Source organism: Nanorana parkeri, unplaced genomic scaffold, assembly GCF_000935625.1.
Source record: "Nanorana parkeri isolate BGI_ZX_2015 unplaced genomic scaffold, ASM93562v1 scaffold1488, whole genome shotgun sequence".
In the NCBI taxonomy this organism is placed as follows: Eukaryota; Metazoa; Chordata; class Amphibia; order Anura; family Dicroglossidae; genus Nanorana; species Nanorana parkeri.
The window spans coordinates 94,164-108,354 of NW_017307756.1; the positions used below are offsets into that span (position 1 = coordinate 94,164).

Below are 14,191 nucleotides of genomic sequence, written 5' to 3' on the forward strand. Positions count from 1 at the left end.
CCCTGCTGTGAATCAATTGTGTGTGTGAGTTTCAGCTTCAGCTATGGAGTTCTGTCAACAGCAGACTTTTTACAGGTGGTAAGGAGAAACAGAGAAAACAGGAAAAGAAGCCTAAGCCTGCACCTTCTGGCAGAAAATAGGAATACAAAATACTAATATGTGATAAGTATTGTTTACCTAATAAAAAATTTGACCAAAATAAATAAACAATAATACAAAAAATGTACATAACTTCTATAACAAGTAGATTTATCATGACTGAATACACAGAATTAGTTATATGGTATATAGTACATTTTTATTTGTGTGGCATTAAATAAAGAGAATTGTTAATGTTTTCCAGTTTCTTTTTTTAAATGTATATGTTTATTTTACATGCTCCCCACTAGGTACAATAATTCTACATTTCAAGAAAAAAAACTGCATTCAGTTCGGGCAAAATGTGTTTAGCCCACCATGGCATATTCATTGCATTGTTTTTCTGGATCCTCATTTGGTATTAGGATGTATTTGCAGGCCTTCCTGTCAAATTTGAATATGCAGCCCTCGTCGTAGGTAACAGGTCTTGTATAACTGGAAAAAACAATTTATCGGTTACACCTACTACTCCAATGGACACTGCTAGACATGGTAAAAGTAATTGTGCAGCACAAGAGCGAGGCATGCAAACGAAATGTTATGTAGAATCTAACCTAAAGTGGAACTTACCTGCCCTCACACATGCTGACATCTTCTCCTGGGGTCGGGGCTTTGGCCATCTTGATTGGCCAGCAGGGGTTAAATGAACAGCAGGGGTTAAATGAACTCATGTGCAAGTGCACAGAAATTCACCCCAACACTGAGGTGCGCTGAGAATGTACAATGAGCTGTGCATGCTCAGCTCAGTGTACATTCTGAAGAAGATTATAAAACAGGCAGGTAAGTTAGTTTTATTGCAGAAGAGGCATAGCCTGTCTGTTCTGCAAAAATATGCCTGCCTGCTTGCAATATTTGTTTAGTTCCACTTTAATAGAGTATTGATACATAGAGTATGGATTGGATGTACATAGTGACACACAGGCACAAGTTAAAATAAAAAAAATGGAACAACTTTGAAAAAAGTCCCACTCTAGGAAGAAAAAACCCCAAACATTGGGGGGAATTTATCAAAACTGGAGTAGACAAATTCTGGAGCAGTTGCTCATGGAAACCAATCAGCATCTCTCTTCAGTTTGTTTAGGCAAGATTTGAAAACGAGACAGAGAGGCTGATTGGTTGCAGTGCAAATCTGCTCCAGATTTTGTCTGCTTCAGTTTTGATAAATTCGCCCCATTAAGTCTAAGCGTAGAGGAACAAGATGTAATACTTACCTTAATCTTATCTCTATCTGGCATCTTCTATGCTGTGCGACAGGTCCCCTGAAGCCTCTTCTCTAAAACATTTCTGCCAGCAGTCAAACATTGATGTCATCAAGTACAATACAGGACCAATAGCCCTGCACTGCACGTGAGCATGGCGAGGGTCCGCCGACGAAAACAAAATTACATAAAGCCTATCTCTAAAGGGGGTTGGAAGAAATTATTAACAAACAATAAATCTATTTGAATGCTAAAAATATTAACATACGCGTCACAGCATTTCATTCCTCCATCTTTGCCACAACTACAGTCCAAACAGTTCTTTGTCCTCCATGATTTACCGAATGGATGTAATTTTCCCTTATAGAGACATCCTGTAAAAAATAAGAAAACTATTACCCAATATACTTAGATCTTAAAGCTGAAAGCTTTTGGCTGTTGCAGTTGAACTCCTATCCTTGGCATATCTGCAATGATCAAGACTGAAAGCTTCGTCTCTTAAATATATATCTGCCCTCTACTATGCCCGATAGTGGTTAGTACAAAACACTGCACTAATAGGACATAAATATACTGGATGGACCAAGATAGGAACTTTCTTACCTTCTGATAACAAGGACAGTACAAACATTTGCCCTACTCTCTGGAGGAGAACTGGAAATGAATTTGTGTTATCTGTATGATTAGATGTTCTTAGACACAGAATGTTTTTAAACCTCATTGCTTTAACTTTACTTTTATGTGTATATACCTCTACAATGAAGAGAGATGATTTGGGTATTGGTTATGGGGTTATGTTATTATTCTTTTAACTTAATTTGCCTGAAACATTAAGGTTGTGCCTGGATGCAATGCTTGCGTTGTGACTGGTGTCACAATCTTATCAAATTATAAAGTTCTTTATTACAATGGATATTGTAATAAAGTCCTGATAAGTATCAGGATGGAAAGCGGGGTGGGGGGGAGGAGACAGCCATGCGACTAGAGCCCGATCCGGCGGTGAGGGGGAGGAGTCAGCTGTCAAAATAGACCGAGCTCTCCTCCCGGCACCGCCGGCTCAGCTGCGGCAGTGAGTCAGGATGGAGAACGGTACAAGCAATCAGCGATCAGTGATTGCTGACTGGTTGTAAATAACTGTACATAGTATGATCACTTCATCATTACATCACTTCCTGTTCATTCATAATTATGTGCATAGTAAACATACTATATCTACACTTTATGAATAAACAAGAACACTCCGTATAGAGCATTCCTGTTCATTATAACAGGGGCTGCAGAAAAAGAGATGTAGGACTCAATCTCTTTTCCTATTTTAAAAGGGAAATATCAGGGTATATTAGACCCCTGATATTTCACCAAAGCCCCCAGCAGTAAAGTTACAAAAATAAAAATATTTAATAAGCATAAAATAAATAAAATATAAGAAAATTATAAAGTTAATAAAAATGAATAAAATTACAATATTTTAAAAAATTGAAAAATTTTAGAATTTTTTTTGCGGTTTTGGCCTAACATTTTTTTATTTTTGGTTTCAAAATTTTCATTTTGGTGCACCTCTGATCATAATAATAATAATAATGATAATACTGTTTCCCTATAAGATATATCGTTACCTGTTATTCATTTACAACTGAATTGCCCCCCTGACACGGTTGGACATACTCCCAGGGGTACCACTGGTTGACAAACGAGCTTATAGGTCAATATTCAAGGAGATTATTGTAGAATTCGGCCCTCCAGTTCACTGGGCTCCAGTGAACAGACAGGCTGATTTCTTAGGAATGTAAATGATCTCTAAGGAATGGACATGCACCTGTCTCAGTGATGTCATTGGTCTCTAGTGAATGGGCAGGCTGCATTCACATTGATGTAACTGGTGTCTAGTCCACTTCACTAGTTTCATGACAGACTGCATTGGTATTGATGCCACTGGTGTCTAATTCACTGAGCCACATTCATATATACCCGTGATTAGGTCTTTAATGAATGGACAGGCTGCATTAACATTGATGCCACCGGTGTCTAGTACACTGAACCTTTTTTATATAGATCCATAATTTGTTCTCTAATAAATGGACAGGCTGGAATGGCATTGAGGTCACTGGTGGCTAGTCCACTGGTCTAGTTTATTTTATGCTCCTGATTAGTTGGGAGCGAGCTGCCTCTCGATTAGAGAGCTGCAGGGGGGCAATTGCCCCCCCTGTAGTGACACATTAGTGTGCAACGGGGAAAAAAACAGGGTATTTTTGCTTGCAAATGATGGAATTCAGCAGAACTTTACCTCATTCACTAAGTTAAATGAAAATTCCATTGCATAGTGTACAGCCTTTAGTAAATCAACCCATTTATATTTATTTTGCTCTAGTTTTTGCAGTGATCCTTCCCAGTGATTGTCCATACTGAGGGCAACTTTCTCGTAGATACCTTTGTCTACCAAGAAGGTTCATTTACTTCTGCTGACTGAGTGAGTTGTTGCAGTGATGCTATTACAGACAAGTGCAATGATCATAACAATAGTAGAACAGTTCTCATATTCACTTGCAAGAAAAATGCTAATTATATACCATTTGCAGGGCAGAAAGCTGCTGCAACCTATCTAATACTGAATCCAAACTGAGCCATGAAAACCCCAGCATTAAAACTAGAACTGCATATGGACTTGATATCAATAACAGAGCCTGTCTTCTAGGACTCAGTACTCACTTGTAAAACTTTTATTCTAACTATACTGTATATGGTGATCATGAGTGACTTAAGCACTCTGTACCACATACTAAGGTTTGTACTGCTCTGTTTGGATAGAAAGTGCAGTGATATTATGACATAGATACTCAGGATGCGTCCTCTCCTCTTCCTCTGTTTGGGGAGACTTCTGAGGATAATGGAGGTCAACCAAAGTCTGATGACCCTGAAAACAGTAGAGTTTGCAGCTTGGATGCCATACAACCTTGAGAATTTAAATGCAGCTGCAACCTCTGTTCTGCTATTAGTCGTATGTATTTTATGATCAGGTAGCATAGTTTCCAAAGCTTTTAACTTTACTATGGCATGAAAAAACATTAACTCACCCTTTGGTGGCTGGTCACCTGCTTCAGGTAGCTGGAAATAACAGGCTGCTTCACACACTACCAAATAGGCACCAGCAAGAAATACAATAGCCACAAGATATTTCTGAAAGGTTTGTAAGAAAAAATAGGTTTTGGTTAGTTGTTTACAATGTGATTTCAGTAGAAAAACTATTTCTTTTTTTTTTCATATTAAATGTTTATTAAAGATTTTCAAAATATAACAAAAAACACACATACAATACAGTAAGCATACATTAAGACAATCACATTACATACGATATCCAAGGTAAAAGGGGGGACAAGAGACGTAGGGGTACAGGGAAAGACGACCGCTGATTAGTCCGACCAAGGCAGCTACAGGATCTACAAGGCACTGGCTAGTTGATGTGGATGTAGCAGGTGCAGGAGCTCAGAGCACACACATCCTCACTCACTCATGGGTTAGCCACACCCCCCACAACCCAGCAATAATACAGAAAAACTATTTCTAAGGATATTTAACAGAATGAAAAAAATCATAGTGCCTATAACTGCCATTGTACTGATATACAGAAACAAGGAATGGTACTGGTCTTATGACTGCTCACCTGTATCCATAATCAGCTACCACTATGGATTTTACTTAATACTGCACATGGATTTGTTAAGTCTCAATTCTGTCATGGACATTTTCTGTGATTTGTATTGTTTTTGTTGCAATCCTATGAAAACATTTGGGATGTATAAATACTATACAATTATAAAAGAAATATAATGAATGCATCATTGTGTCACTGGTTTCTAGTAAATATGTCTTGTCACCAGTCTTTTAATAAATGCCTAAGCTAAAATTACTAGCAGGCTTGCATGACACAAATGTATGGATAGGCTGCATTCTCAGTGATGGTACTGGTCTACAGTGAAGGGACAGGCCACTTCCTCAGGGATGTAAATGGTCTTAAGGAATGGACAGGTTCCCTTCTCATTGATGTCACTGGTCTCCAGTGAAGAGACAGACAGCAGTGTTAGTGATGTCTATGGTCTATAGTGCACAGCTATGTTGCATTGTCAGTGATGTTACTGGTCTCTAGTGGATGTAATAGGTCTTTAGTGAGTGGATAATTGCATTCTCAGTAATGTCACTGCTCTCTAGTAAATAGTTACACTAGTTTCTTAGTGATGTCACTGGTCTCTAGTGAATGGACATACTGCATTATTAGGGATGACACTGTCTCTAGTGAACGGACAGGTTGTATTATTAAGGATGTCACCGGTCTCTATTGAATGGATACACTGCATTATTAGGGATGTCACTGGTCTCTAGTGAATGGACAGGCTGCATTATTAGCCCCTTCGTGACTGACGACGTACAGTGTACGTCGCCAGCATTGGGGCTGTTTAAACAGACTCCCGGCGACTTTTGCCGCCGGGAGTCTGTTTAAATTTGTAGAGCCGAAAAGGGCCTCAGTCATGAAGGGGTTAGGGATGTCACTGGTTTCTAGTGAATGGACAGGCTGCATTATTAGGGATGTCACTGGTCTCTAGTGAATGTATATACTGCATTATTAGGGATGTCACTGGTCTCTAGTGAATGGACAGGCTGCATCATTAGGGATCTCACTGGTCTCTAGTGAATGGATACACTGCATTATTAGGCATGTCACTTGTCTCTAGGGAATGGAGAGGCTGCATCATTAGGGATGTCACTGGTCTCTAGTAAATGGACAGGCTGCATCATTAGGGATGTCACTGGTCTCTAGTGAATGGATACATTGCATTATTAGGGATGTCATTGGTCTCTAGTGAATGGATACACTGCATTATTAGGTATCTCACTGGTCTCTAGTGAATGGATACATTGCATTATTAGGGATCTCACTGGTCTCTAGTGAATGAACAGGCTGCATCATTAGGGATCTCACTGGTCTCTAAGGAATGGATACACTGCATCATTAGGGATCTCACTGGTCTCTAGTGAATGAATACATTGCATTATTAGGGATCTCACTGGTCTCTAGTGAATGGACAGGCTGCATCATTAGGGATCTCACTGGTCTCTAGTGAATGGATACACTGCATTTTAAGGCATGTCACTGGTCTCTAGTGAATGGATACACTGCATTATTAGGCATGTCACTTCTCTCTAGTGAATGGACAGGCTGCATTATTAGGGATCTCACTGGTCTCTAGTGAATGGATAGGCTGCATCATTAGGGATGTCACTGGTCCCTAGTGAATGGACAGGCCGCATCATTAGGGATGTCACTGGTCTCCAGTGAATGGATACACTGCATCATTAGGGATCTCACTGGTCTCTAGTGAATGGATACACTGCATTATTAGGCATGTCACTTGTCTCTAGGGAATGGACAGGCTGCATTATTAGGGATGTTACTGATCTCTAGTGAATGGGCAGGCTGCATTATTAGGGATGTCACTGATCTCTAGTGAATGGATACACTGCATTCTAGTAAACAGTGATGTCACCAGATTCTGGTGAATATATAGGATGCATTCTCAGTGGTGTCACTGGTGTCTAATAGGTAGGCTGCTTTCTTATCTGTGTTGCCAGTCTCTAATAAATGGATAGGCTGTATTCTCTGGGATGTCACTGGTGTCTGGCTTTTGGCTAGACACAGAATGCAGCCTTTTTATCAGTGCTGTACTTGTGCATCTTTATTATGTGGATGATATCTTCCTTCCTGTTATCATCCTCTCTGAGGTCTGAAATAAAGCCATCACCAAACGTTAACCCAGTCTCTTCCTGAATATGTTTTGCAATCTTTCATCCTCTCGTACTCTCTATTACCGTTATAGTGCATTAAGTTGAAGTCAGGTGCGTAATTAAGTAATTAGCATAGTTCTTGCTGATAGAATCTAATGCCAACGTGCTATTGTTGCACAAATATCACTGTACTTATTTTGCTTGAAAATGCTACATTTCTAAAGTATTGCTCACTGAACAAAGAAGTCAATACAGCTCAGTATGACAAAGTCACCAATATATAACACAGTGCCTGATCTTTGACTAAATTACTGTAGCCTAGAACAGTGGTCAATAGTTTACAGTGTGTAAGGGAGTAGGATAGCTATACCAATGGGAGTAAATGAATGTTCAATGAATGAAGTGAATGTTAATGTATACATTGAACCTGTGTTCACTTTAAATACCCAGTCATGTGCAATTCACTTTACAAAGTGAACATTGGGGTTGATTTCAGGAGAGGAGCAGATTCACTTTACAAAGTGAGTTTTCACTTAGTTTAGTAAATAAGGTAAACTAAATAAAAAGTGAACAGCTTCTTCTTTCTTAGTAAATTAACCCTGATGAATTATTCATTCACTTCCTACATATTGAAAGTCACTGAAACTGATAAGATGAAATGTGCACATAAAGAATTATTTACAAGTCCATTTTTAAACCTGCTAACGAAAAAATAAATACATTTACCAGAAATTATTATAAGCCTTATAATTATAGCATTTTTTTTAAATGTAATTTAGGAAATTGGTCTCATTGGGAAGTTTAATATATCTCAATGTATACTTCTGTTTTACAAAAGCCTTAACCCCATAGTTCTCCTTTAACTGTTATTATTATCTGACAGTTATTTGTTTCCCGAACTCTATATAACCAATGTGAGTTCTGAGCCTTAGCTGCGTCCTCTATTTACATACACTGATGGTTAACAATATTGGATATTATTAGGTATTGGGTATCATAATGGGGTACTCTCAATACAAAAAGAAATCAGTTAAAATACATAAATAAAAAAACAGAAAACAAAGCATTTATATACAATTATGTATTGTAGTAAGCATTTTAGTTAAAGTTAATAATGGTTGTATAATAACTAGTAATATATTATAGGTTGTTTGCTTTGTAACAAATAATACTGTAATATATTGTTTTGAAAATATGAACCAGTATGCAAATGTTCCATTGCTTTAACATGTGAATCACCTCTCTGAGTAGTGGAAATTGTTGACCTATGGAAGTCCTGAAAGTAATTTGTTAAGGTGGAATTAGTATTATTATTATACATGATTTATATAGCGCCAACAGTTTGCGCAGCGCTTTACAATATAAGGAAGACATTATAATCACAATACAATTCAAGACAAGATGGTAAGGAGGGTTATTAATTATAATAAATATTATACACTGTTATGTTCTTTCATTCATATTTAGAAGAGAGAGAGCAAGAACTTACCATCCTGAGAGATTCTTCAGATACTGAGCACAGTGAACTTTGGATGTGTTATTTATATGTCTTGAGGCTGTTTGTGGATATTACACAGGACTGGACAGGAATGTAAGCAAATGCTGAACCACTAACATCTGTCCAGACTATGTTACTTTTTTTTACTTGCCAACGTTTCCACATTCCTGACCAGCTACACCATTTAACTGTGTATTTATTTAGTTATATCATTTATCAGCTTTAAGTGTTCTGCAGAAACGCATGATTTGTAAATATTACAGTAATAAAAACAAAATAAATTAAGTCTTGGATATATGGGCTGCGGAGTGAGGTGCTTTCAAACACCCCTGAAGACTATTCAGCACCCCCAGTCAATTATGTGGTAGGTTATTGAAGTGCAACTGAAGCAGAGATTTTTTTTAGTTTTAGGATGGATAGGAAAGGTTTAGAACCTTTGTCTGGGTAAAATCTTGAGAAGTTGCATGCTTCCAAAAGATCCAAAAATGGCAGCATGGTAACAACGTAAAGTCAATAGTGTAGAATGCAGTGACTCTGGCTTGGCAGCTCTTAAAACATACAAGGACCTTCGAAACGTGTCTTAAGGGGAATCCAGGAGCACCACGCCAATGGTTCCAGAGTCCAAAAGGGTCATTTATTTATTCCTAAAATATCCAAAGTGAAAAGTCAACACATTTCGGGGGCTTTATGACACCCATTTTATCAGGGCTAAAACCAATGGGACGCTCTAATAAAAGATGCTCCACCAACGTGTTTTTAATTCTCCAAAGTCCATTAGTGTTTTAAGCCCTGATGAGGGGGGGGGGGTGACATATAGCTCCCTGAAACATGCTGGCTTCTCAAAGATTAAATACATTTTTCTTATGAATTCCAGAATCATTGAGGCACTCCTTCCAAGGCAACACCTCCAGGGTCTGTCCCTTTTAAGTATTTTTTGTCTTAAAATGTTGTGTGTCCCCAAAGAATAGAATTCTCTTCTCTTCTGGTTTTGTTTAACCCCTTCGTGATGGAAGACGTACACTGTACGTCCTGTCACAAAGTGCCTATATGACTGGCCACGTACACTGTACGTGACGAGTTATATCAGGCTTTGTAATGCCGGTAACCGCTGATTCTCAGCGGTTACCAGTCATTAATGAATACCTCAGTGTTGAGGCATTCATTAATGAAATAATTAAGCTTTTTGTAAAAGCGTCTTCCTTTCATTAATGAAAGAATGAAGTCGTTACATGCAAATAGAGGACCGCTATTAGCAATCCCGTATTTGACAGCTGAAAATAGCAGAGAGGTAGCGGTGACTTACCTCTCTGCTATTTGTTTTGACAATTCGAGAGCCCGATGTTTAGATACATTTCACTCAAAAAAGATACAATGTATCTCTTTTGAGTGAAATGTATCAGTTCTGATCGTCTAGGCACGATCAAAGAGCTTTTAGTGAGCTCTGAATCTGACTAAAGTCAGGATCAGTCTCTAAGGTTATCATTAGCTGTTCCTATGTTTGGAGCAGCCTAATAATAGAAAGGAGAAAAAAAAGTTAATTTATCAAGCAGTCATAGTGACTGCTTGATATAAACTGACAAAAAAAGGGTTTTTTTTACAAAGTGTAAAAAAAAAACTAAAGTGTAAAACAAAATTAGGAAAATAAAAATTATATATAAAGAAAACTAGCTCAGTCATGAAGGGGTTAATACCCGACAGCTGGACAGAAAGTTAAAGGGAATTCATCCACTAGGAGTTCACAGGCAGCAAAAAAAAGGTTAGTGCGCTGATGTCACTGCCCTTCATTTATTCAGAGAACACATTAGAACATATACCAGATGTCCTCTGAATGGTCATTGTACTGAGAGAGCAACCCACTATGTTTTAAAAGCACAGGAAGTTGTTTAGCACAGCAGATGATCCTTTATTGGGAAGATGCTGGGATACACTACAGTAGCTGTGGCTACTACTGTGTATTACACAATCCCTGTGGCCCTGCCAGGGATCATTTATATGCACTCTCCGGCCACTTTATTAGGTACACCTATTCAATTTCTTGGTAACACAAATTGCTAATCAGCCAATCACATGGCAGCAACTCAATGCATTTAGGCATCTAGATGTGGTGAAGACGACTTGCTTGAAGTTCAAAACAAGGATCAGAATGCGGAAGAAAGGGGATTTAAGTGACTTTGAACATGGCATGGTTGTTGGTGCCAGGCGGCTGGTCTGAGTATTTCAAAATTTCACGAACAACCATCTCTAAGTTTTACAGAGAATGGTCAGAAAAAGAGAAAATATCCAGTGAGCGGCAGTTGTGTGGACGAAAATGCCTTGCTGATATCAGAGGTCAGAGAAGAATGGGAAGACTGGTTCGGGATGATAGAAAGGCAACAGTAACTCAAATAACCACTAGTTACAACCAAGGTATGCAGAATACCATCTCTAAACGCACAACACATTGAACCTTGAACCAGATGGGCTACAGCAGCAGAAGACAACACCGGGTACCACTCCCTTCAGCTAAGAACATGAAACGGAGGCTACATTTCACACAGGCTCACCAAAATTGGACAATAGAAGATTGGAAAAACATTGCCAGGTCTGATGAGTATCTATTTCAGCTGCGACATTCAGATAGTAGGATCAGAATTTGGCATAAACAACATGAAAGCATGGATCTATCCTGCCTTGTATCAATGGTTCAGGCTGGTGGTGGTGTAATGGTGTGGGGGATATTTTCTTGGCACACTTTGGGCCCGTGATGCTATCATATCAATATGGACCAAAATCTCTGAGAAATGTTTCCAACACCTTGTTGAATCTATGCCACAAAGAATGAAGGCAGTTCAGAAGGCAAAAGGGGGTCCAATCTGGTACTAACAGAACAGAGACAGACAATATTGTTTTCAAATAAACCTGCTCCAACTGAAAACCTTGGGTAGTGTTACCCTGTAAAATTTCTAAAAACGGAATAGTGGTTCATCTACAATAAATATGTAATTCTTTAACTTTGACCTTTTTTTAACTTATATATATATTTGTTAAATTAGCCCAGAAAATGTACCCTCTCTTGACAAGTTATGGATTTGTGAATACTGTGTGTATTGATTTTGCTAAGAACACAGCACAGTCTTTAAACCTTGTTATACAGTTAAAGTCTTGTTAATGGAATTCCTAAAACATTTAACATGAGGTTTGTGAGGTCAGTGCAAAATATGTAAGGTTTTGAAAGTAAGTCCCATCCTACAAAAACATTTGTCTGTTTTCTACTTGCATTAGCCTTCAGATTTCCTCATCATGCTCATTTTCCACCATATATGAACAAATGTTTCCACGTAAGATATACAGTATGCGTGTTATTCAATTATAAATGTCTATCTCTGAAATTATTTCATATCAGATGATTTAGGTATCATAGTGCATATATGAGATGCATGAATAACATACAGGATGTACTATAGTAAACAACATACTACATGTGTTACAGTGAGTATATGAGTAGATTTATCTGGGCACAAGTTTGAAATATATGTCAAAGTATGGAGTAGCCTCTAGGCTTGATTCACACCATGTGTGTTGGGGCTGCTCTGGTCATTTTTTCCAGCACAGCCCCAATGCAAGACAAGGCAATATGCCTTGTCACGGATGAGCACAGTTCACACCATCGCAACACTGTGCAATCTGGTGGTGTGCACTGAAAAAGAAAGTTTGTTTTTTTCAGTGCAGTGGGCTGTGATGCGGTACAACATACCGTGCATAATACCGTACTGTGCCCAGAGAACTTAAAGGAGAACTATGGGGTTAAGGCTTTTCCCCATAGTTCTCCTTAGGGTAACGGGAGGACACAAACTAGCGTCCTCCCGTCACCCTAAGCTCAGTATACCGCGAGCTACAGCTCACGGTATACTGAGACGCCACAGTATATCTGAGACGCTGAAGCGGATCCCGACATTATGTCTGGATCCGCCCAGCTGCGTGAGTGACAGCTGGCTCTGCCTATCTAGAGGCAGAACCAGCTGTATCCGCCCCCTCCCCAGTCCGTTCCGCCAGTCAGCGCTGGCGGATTGGAGCGGGGAGGGGGGAATCCAGCCCCTCCCCTGTCACGGCAGAGAGCTGTGACAGGATCGAAAGGTGAGCGAACGCTGGTATGTGTTCGCTCACCTCCCGATCTACTGAGCCAACCTGTGACAGTCTCATTGTCACAGGTCAGCTAGAACTATGAGGCGAGTGAAAAGCACTCACCTCATAGTTCTCCTTTAAATGAAATGTTATTTTAATAATGTTATAAAAAAAAAAGCCTCATTGTATCGCTGCTGCCAATATGAATGCAGCCATAACTTTATTTCAGTTGATTAGTTATAAACTGTTATGCTATGTACTATGAATAATATCTCTCTGCTCACAGCCATCTGGAAATGAAAAAGCTAAAGTGAACCTGTTAAGCCATAAATTGTATAACTTAGATTACAGCTATAGAACCTCTAAGTATCTTTTTTATTCATTAAATCCTTTTCTCTGCACCCAAAGACCCACCTGATACCAACCGGTATCAGGACAAAAAATGTAAGATGACCTGACAGGTTTCCTTTATCATAAAAAAATGTGCAGTCCTTCAAAAAGAACACCTACAATCTTCTGATTCTTATTCCAGAGGTTTATACTATAACTTCCTGACAACTTTAGAGGGGACAGTGACAGTAACAAAGCTGACTTAGGTCTATTTTCCTTGACAGAGCTTGACAGAGACTAACCCTTACCCACTCTACGCAGAACTAAAAAACAATTTGGATTTACATACACTTTAAGACTGCTTGCTGCTTATATGCATTATACACTAAGGAGAGTTAACTGACTGTGCCATTCGACTTTTTCAAGCCCCTTAGTGGTTGTCTGTCTTAATGTTTCAGTAGCTTTTTCTTCTGAGCCATCACAGAATGTTCCTTCAGTTCCAGAAATTGTTGGCTCTCGGTTGTGTTATTTGAGCTCTGTACTGTTATGTCACTGTGAAGCGATAACTGTTTCCAGTAAACCAAATGTTTGAATTTTAACTCCCCCAGACTTTTTTCTCATTTCCTTTTCAATACTGGGAATTCTAAGAATAACAAACAACTGTATGGATGTCCAGCTGAATCTTGTTTTGGTCGAAATTCAGTTTAAAGGGAAACTATAATGCTTTTCTGTCAATATTTTTTTTAAATTATTTTAATTAACAAAAAATATTTATTATGTTTATTTTACAAATATGCATTGCTGTATGCTTCCATGTCATTCAGTACGAGGCAAAGCATGCTGGACTGTCAAGTATGAAACCCCATTACTTTCTTGATGCTTTGTAGCAGGCTACATGAATTGACTTGGAAAGAAGTTACCATTACTGCTACAAGAAGGAAAGAGAGAAAAACTACCAATCAGGTCTATTTTTAGCACACCTGTTACAAAACAAGGTGTTCTTGTTTTCCTACTATTGCATAAAACCCCACCTGCTGGTTAATATGTGCAATATTTCATATTTAATTTTTTTTTAAAGTCATGCACTTAAATGAGGAAATAAATATATCTATCTATATATATCTATATAGTTATATATAGATATATATAT

At 38.5% G+C, this 14,191-nt stretch overlaps 1 long non-coding RNA gene across 1 annotated transcript; it reads right to left on the minus strand.

The window, feature by feature from the left end:
* Positions 1-1,677: 1,677 nt before the first annotated feature.
* Positions 1,678-8,621, minus strand: LOC108798493. Its single transcript, XR_001941953.1, has 3 exons — positions 8,602-8,621; positions 4,409-4,511; positions 1,678-1,711 (listed from the first exon to the last, which is right to left on the minus strand). It is a non-coding gene; the product is annotated as an uncharacterized LOC108798493 (long non-coding RNA).
* Positions 8,622-14,191: the final 5,570 nt, after the last annotated feature.